Source organism: Vidua macroura, chromosome 6 (genome assembly GCF_024509145.1).
Source record: "Vidua macroura isolate BioBank_ID:100142 chromosome 6, ASM2450914v1, whole genome shotgun sequence".
Classification (NCBI taxonomy): Eukaryota; Metazoa; Chordata; class Aves; order Passeriformes; family Viduidae; genus Vidua; species Vidua macroura.
This window is the reverse complement of record NC_071576.1, coordinates 7,727,398-7,734,779: the sequence shown is the minus strand read 5'-3', so window position 1 is coordinate 7,734,779 and position 7,382 is coordinate 7,727,398. Positions and strand designations below refer to the sequence as shown.

Here is a 7,382-nt window from a genome sequence, read left to right as displayed (position 1 = left end):
TCTTTCTCCAAATCTCCTCTTCGGAAATTTCAACTTTAGACAGTCCACGATTTAGGCTAGGGTGAGACCCAGCCTGATTCAGGGTCAAAATCCTCATTGTTTTCAGCCCAAAGCAGCTCCACTAAAACAGAAGGTGTGAGCTTCAGGGGAAGCGATGGTGTACCAAAATGGGAAGCAGGTTCTTTCCTCACGGATTCACCCACTAGAGGGACCCGTTTCATTCCCTGAGCGAGAGCAGAACGGAGCAAACTCAGGGGAATAAGTACCATGGGGAAAGGGAAAAAGCAGGTGCTTTTGATGCTTCCTGCAAGTGCTGAGTTCAGTGGCCACAGGAATTGTCCTTCCCTGGGATTTGTTTGTTCTGTTGGCTGACCAACATCATGACAGTTTCCTCTAGAGGCACCACCTGAGTTTCAGGAAAAATAAGCTTTACAGCTCAACTTTATTTTCTCTGCTGTTTGGTCATTTCTTCCCACAGTAGATTTTCTTCATGTCTACAACCCAAAGCAGACACTGTCATTCCAAAACATCCCCAGGGCATAAAAGATAATTTGGAAAAGGAGGAAAGAGCTGAACTTTTGAAATATGCTGCCTAATTATTAGTATTCTTCATTCTGAGCCTTATTTGTGGCAAGGATGACTCATTGCCCTTGAACACCCACTGCCTATCTATTTCCTCTAATGTTGCTTTCCTTTTTGATTTTCCAGATACAGATAGCTGACTGCTTATCTATTCCTACTGTTAAAATGATGCATAATTTCTGCATTTTGCAGATGGAAACGTTATGGACACTAAAATGTCATCACAGCCCCATTTGCTCATCTGCTGTTATTTACTTTCCAGCAGACAATATTTAGTACAAGGCACACACAATGCAGAAGTCAGCACAACATTCATCACATTGATACCAGGATGTACAATGCATGCTGCCACGGATCAACAGAAACAGTCTGGGCTGGAGGATTTACAGAGCTCCCCATCTCCCTTCAGCCTCTGTACAAATTTTCCCTGGCTGACATGCTGTAGTTCTGGAAAGGAGCCAAGGCATGGCTATGTGCCAGTGGGAGGGGTTCGGGGTTCTCGAAAGAGGAGGATGTAGGGATCTACTGTCAGAGTGACCTTCCTTCTTGTCTGGTAGATACAACCCTGCACTGTTTTCTTCCAAAGCTTGCCAGAGCCACCCCTGCACTCTGTGCTCCCTGGGAGGTTTGCACAGTACTCCCTGTGTCATTACACTGGTGAGGTTTTTTGTGGATGCAGATGAAGCTCTGTCTAGAATAAGACATCTCTGGAAAAGCATTCAGAAGCCCTGCCACACCGTCAGGTCGCATGAAGCAAATGCCCAGCTATCCAGGGAAATCAATAGTCTAACAGGGATGGTTTAGAACACTTCAGTCCTTCAAAACAGAAGCCGCAATACCTTACACCTGTGTGTTATCATGTGCTTTGACCTTTATAAACACCCCACAAAAATTGCACCATAGCAGGAGTTTCCACTTCAGTGAGGGAATTCAGCAGATGAATGCTGCCCTGGAGAGCTTTCAAGAACAGCAAGACCCCTTACTGGTTTTGAGGACAATGAAACAGGCTGTCCAGGGAAGTAGTGGAGTCATCTTTGGTGACCATTCTGATATACTTAGTGCCAGAGATTACCAGGAGAAGCCAAAGGAAAATCTCATCTATCAGAGGATGATAAAAAGCAAATTTTGTAGTGTGATTGAACTCTTCTGTCTCACATTTCTTTCTTCTTACTGATTCAGCTTTGTTTCAGTCAGCATGTGTGGAAACTTCTGGCTTCACATTTACATCAAGATGCTCCTCAGTGCCATCAGAAAACTATCTTGGAGTGCTGAAAAAGAGCAAAACAACCACAAAAAGATGTAGGGATGATAGCAAACAAACAGAGCTGCTTGGAGAGCATGGGGAATGGGTGCAAGGTGAAGGGATCTGGGACAAAATCCTCAGCCAGTGCCAGACTAGGGCTCAGCCTTGCTGGTCCCTGAAGCCAGATCTGCTCCAAATAATTGTTTCCTTTTCCTTCCACGTGGTTCTGAATGTTTTAATATTTTCCCTTTGATGCCCTTTTCAAAGAAAGACTTTTGCCATATGGAAATCTGCAAGAAGACCAGCTCTTGGTTGCCTCATATCTGCCAGATGAAACAAAGTCAGTCACTTCCGACATCTGAAGGCAGCTGGCTGGAGTGGTTGGATCCAGCTTCAAACAGCATTCACATTTGTTGGGCTTGTCCGCCAATCCCAGTTTGAAGATCTGCTTTTCCATAAAAAGAATGATGATTTTGTAAGTTTTGCAAGAGTGGCTTCAAAACAGGACTGAGGAATGGCTTTGCCAGGTCACATCAGAGATGTGTCCCCCATCAATCCTTGTGCCCTCCAACTTGGTCCCAGGTAGCCAGATACAGAAGGAAGAGGATACAGATGTTGCAAGCAGGCTGCCATATTTCCTCAGAATCTGCTATTTGAGATTTAGTAATTCCATCAGCTATACATTAATTTACTGTGACTGAAGGGTGGGAGTTGGTCATCCAGAGGTACTACAAATTTATGATACTGTATGCATTCAAGAGCAGCATTTAAAAAATCTTTTGTTGCCCAGAGAAGTTGTGGATGGACCATCTCTGGAAGTGCTCAAGGCAAGGTTGGATGGGGCATTGGGCAGCCTGGTCTAATGGAAGGTGTCCCTGCCCATGGCAGGAAGTTGGAATTAGATGATTTTAAGTTCTCTTCCAACCCAATGATTCTGTGATTCTAAATCAACAGCTGCTGTCCTGATCCCAGGTCAGAGCCACATGGTGCACTTTACCAGCTAAGGTGAGAAGGGAAAGAGGAGATCTCCATACTTAGAGTCAAGAGCATAGAAATACTCTCAGATGTGAGGGGCTGTGGGTACCAATCCTGATTCAGCATGGATGCTGTGAATCACCGCTGGGCCAATCGGCAGGAGCAAGAGTGGAAAAAGTGATGGCCATGGATTCAAATGCTCAAGCTGGCTTTTCTGCCTGCTCTTCACCTCCTGCTTCAGGGACTGAACCTGTTTCTCTTGATTGCAAATAACTTGGCTTTGGAGCACCTCCTGTGGAGTCTTTGTGGATATGGATGCACACAGAGGATGGGAAATAAAAATTATGGAAATACAAAGTGCTTGCAAAACATTTCAAATTGGATACCAGTTTTGTTAATCTTAATGTTGGATTGCTGGTCTTCAAGGTGACATGTCACAAACACATAAAACAACTTCTCTCCTTTTGCAGATACAGTGTAAGTACTTTCAGTTGTGTAAAAACTTCATCTGAGTGCAAGCAGTGATCTGGAAATCTCTGCTTCACACAAGGAAGGGATTTGATTGTGACACCTAGAGAGCAAGAGGTTGCAGATTTCCCATTTGCATCCCCTAACCCCGCTCCAGTTGGATGTAAATAATTCTTTCCTTCTCCTCAGGGTCCTTTCACTCTCACCTCTTTCACGGCCCTTTGACTCAGACAAAGGCAAAAGCTGTTACCTGAAAATTTACAAAAACAAACAGTTAGGAAGCAACCATGGGGTCAGCTTCAGTCTTGCCAGAGATTTGCCATGACTATAACAGGTCACTTAATCTTATCTCAGCACCACAAGTGATAAAGGCCTCATTCATATCATATTAATCTGTAATCAAAGCTTCACTAAGGATTACAGGATTAAACTACTGCAGAAACATAGTATTCTTCATGTGGATGATCCCTTTGTTCCACGAGCTCATGTGTATTATTGTCATTTTCACATCTGTTTATCACGTGGAGAAAATATCTTTTGTGTTTTAGTAAGTTCAAGCATATATTTCCTGTGTCATTCTCCCCCACACTATTATTTTAAAATCTAAATACATTTTCTAAAGGTTAGGACATGTATAATTAAAATCAAGTTGGCAGCAAAGAACTATTTCATTCACTCCATATAATCCTCCAGTTGGAAAGCGGGTGGGGAATTTGAACTGATCTCACACTTAAACAGCAAGGCTGAGGTCACAGACATGACTAGTGGCACTGACTGTTCATTGTGACATTTGTTATGGGAGTTAATTGTTCAGAAGTTTCATTCAGTACTTTCTGAAAGCGAGGATTTGTAAGGTAATTCCAAGGAGCATCCCAGAAACACAAATCACTTCTGTAAGTCATGACTTTTGCACTCACACTGGGAATTGCACATTGTAAGAAGTGTAGATAGTGCTCAGCACTTCTACTACTCATAATTTTTCTTTTCAGCATTTTAACTTCCTTCAGTTATATATGAAGTAGCTCCATTCTCCTTGCAGACTCCTACCCAATATCTTGTAAAGGTAAATGAACTTTAAAATTGGAGGTAGTTCTCCAAAGAAGTAATTCAGCAATAATTTAGCCTATAGAAGTTCCCAAGTCTGTAATTTATTGATTTAGTTAACAGTTTGTACTGACTAGATAACAGTTTCCCATCTTATTACTCTGTGTTTTCATTATATCCAACCTGTCTGGTAGAAGGAATATCAATCTTTGGCAGTTTACAATTGCTAAGAGTAGCTGTTAAATATCTCAAAACTTGCCTTTACTTCATTTTGGAGTTTCAAAGTTTCTTTTTTGGAGGATTGGCAAATCGTTAAAAAGATTTACTTTTCTTCACAAGGAAAACAAAAAAAAAAAAGAAAAAGTGATTGTTCAGTCGAGTCTCCAAAAGGGAGGCAGACAGTTCTGCACTTCTGGTACTTGCACAAAATCCTCAGCTGTAGTTCCCATCCAGTCTGCAGAAAGTGTTGGTCACATCACCCCACTCTCTCTGCAGCAATAAATGCAGATGAGGTGTGGTTGCCTAGAGGATGAAACAGCAGAAGGTATCAATGCACTTTATGATGCTTGGCAGGAAAGACAGACTACATTGTACAGCTTTTTTGAGACAGACTAGAAGTTGATCGCTGACACTTGTGGCTGAGAAAAGGTTCCACGAGGTCAGAGCTGCTAAAATTAAGCTCATAAAGAGGAAAATGTGAGGACAGCGGGGATAATACAAAGCAAACGTTGGGTACATTTGGGTTTGTGAAAGTGCTTTGTTTCAACAATACTCACAAACACTTCGATCTTGGTTTTGGAGGATATTTGAATAATTAGGTAGTTAAAAGGCTTGTGAAAGTGGCTGTCTAAATTGTATAGGGAAAAAACCTAGACAGGTATTGAAGTTCGAGTCCACATGCATGTTGCAGTACTGACACACTCATCAGGAGTGCTCTTGTGCTCCCACAGAAATGCCTGTTCCATGCTACAGACAGGAACTGGAAAACACCCCTCACTCTGCTGACCAGTCACACCTCAACAAATGCTGAGGAAGCTTTCAAAGACATTTTTTGATAAGAACAATAAACAAGCCCTTCTTCAATTCATCAATTACTGCAAGTTACATTCTTACCAATGTTTATGAGTTCAGAGATGGCTCATCTGATGAAAAACAGAAAGAAGTCAATTACACGATTTTCAGCAGGTTTTTAGGGACCAATTGTCCCATATGGCCAATGCCTGCACAAATAAGCCCTTCTTCAGAGCAAGGAGAACACAAGATTTATAGTATAATGTTGCACTACAACACGAAATAACTCACACATTTATGCTAGATGTAAAAGAGGGAAAAGTGTAAGTTCTATTTCTGACTTTGTAATATATAGAATTCTAAAAGTGACAGTGGATTGGAGGGTGAAATTGCCACCTCTCCAACCACACTGGTCAAACTAACAGTTTATTAATTCTCTCCTCCCACAAAGAAGAATGTAAAACAATCATTACTTATATGACAGTGTGTGAGAAACTCTAGTAGAAATACGTAAACATCAGAAGGTATAGAAAACTTTTAGAAGAACTTTAAAACTTTTAAAAGAACAGGGCGACAGTATAAGTCTCATGAGGAAGAAAGTTTGCAAGCTTTCCATTGCGATGTTGGAGAGCCAGTTCTTCATCTAGCTCTATATAAAACCAAGAGCAGTTTCTTCTTCATTAAGGGCAGTGGCACAATTCTGTAACAAATACACCAAAGCAGAGCAATACCATCTCCTGATGGAGCTACCTTCCCAAACTGGCCTGATTTTTCCCAAGACAAACCTATGTATTCTATTCTAACCTACCTTTAAATAGAACACATTGCTGCAGTTGAGGCTTTGCCCTCCTGCAGGCTCTGGCTCTACCATTGCTCACATCTTACCCTCAGAGCAGACCTCTTGGATTCTCTTATTTTGGAATAGTTCTCATGAGCTAGAAGGCCATATAAGGGTCTGCACAGATGCTCTACACTGGTGTGTAGTGGCCAAATACCAGTATTATCTTCTTTGGCCTGTCTTCTGTTGAACCCCCCGGACTAAAACCCACACAATGCTTTTTAACTTCCCAGTGTGCCAAAAGAAAGAAAATAGGTTCCTCCATCTACTCCTCCATTTCCTGACGTATGTGATGATCAAGTGACTGCTCTGCTCCTTCTGCCATAATTTTGAGACTGAGGACCACAGGAGTCCAGACACATTAGCAAGCTGATGTTGAGCTGACAGACTCTATCAATTAGTGCAGTAGTTTCAGCCCACACATCAGATACCTTCTCCTAGACTGTAGCATTGACAAACTTTAAGATGTGTCAGAGATTCTTCACTCGGAAGACTGATCAGTGTGTGCTGTCCCTGGCCTTCTTTGCAGGACTTCTTTCACTTCTATTCAAGATGACCTCTTTGTTGTGAGTCTGTAGGGTCTTAGTGGGGCTCTTAATGTTTCTCACTGTTTCCTTCTTCCAAGAAAGTTGATGTCCACAAGCAGAGTAAAGCTGATTCCCTTTGCATGGCAGAGCACATGCTCAGACAATAAGCAACACACTTCTCTGAGCACCAGCTAACTCATAAACCAGTCCCTGTGAGCTTCATCTGCTTCTTTCCCTTCTGAAGCAATCAGAGAGAATGAGTGTTCACAGCCCCACTGCCTGCACACCCAGCAGCACAGGAGCACAGATCTGGCTGAGGCAGCCTGTGTGACTCAGCTCTGCCTGCAAATGTGACAACCTTTGTTAGGAAGAAAACCTAAGGGTTTGGTACCAAAATAAACTCAGCCCTGAGTGCAGCTGAACTGCCTGACATTATCAGACAGGCAGTGTAGAGCAGTTCCAGCTCTCCTCTACCAAGGCTTTTCTTAACTGTCTAGCTTAACACCCTTGAAGCCCTCTGGCCAGCATATTCCCAGGTATGAACAGAGAAGTCTGAGCTGTGCTTTATCTTCTTCTCCTAAAAAATGCCCTAGTTTGAACTTTCCAGCCAGATATTCCAAGCTGTGGTAGCATTAATCAAACTAATGATATCTGGTCATCTGCAGGAAAATCAATATTATATGGCACAAAAAAG

The 7,382-nt window shown here is 42.3% G+C and overlaps 1 long non-coding RNA gene across 1 annotated transcript; it reads left to right on the top strand.

The window, feature by feature from the left end:
• Positions 1-4,101: 4,101 nt before the first annotated feature.
• LOC128808892 (uncharacterized) lies at positions 4,102-5,378 on the top strand. The gene is made up of 3 exons (XR_008437560.1): positions 4,102-4,161; positions 4,258-4,331; positions 5,263-5,378. It is a non-coding gene; the product is annotated as an uncharacterized LOC128808892 (long non-coding RNA).
• Positions 5,379-7,382: the final 2,004 nt, after the last annotated feature.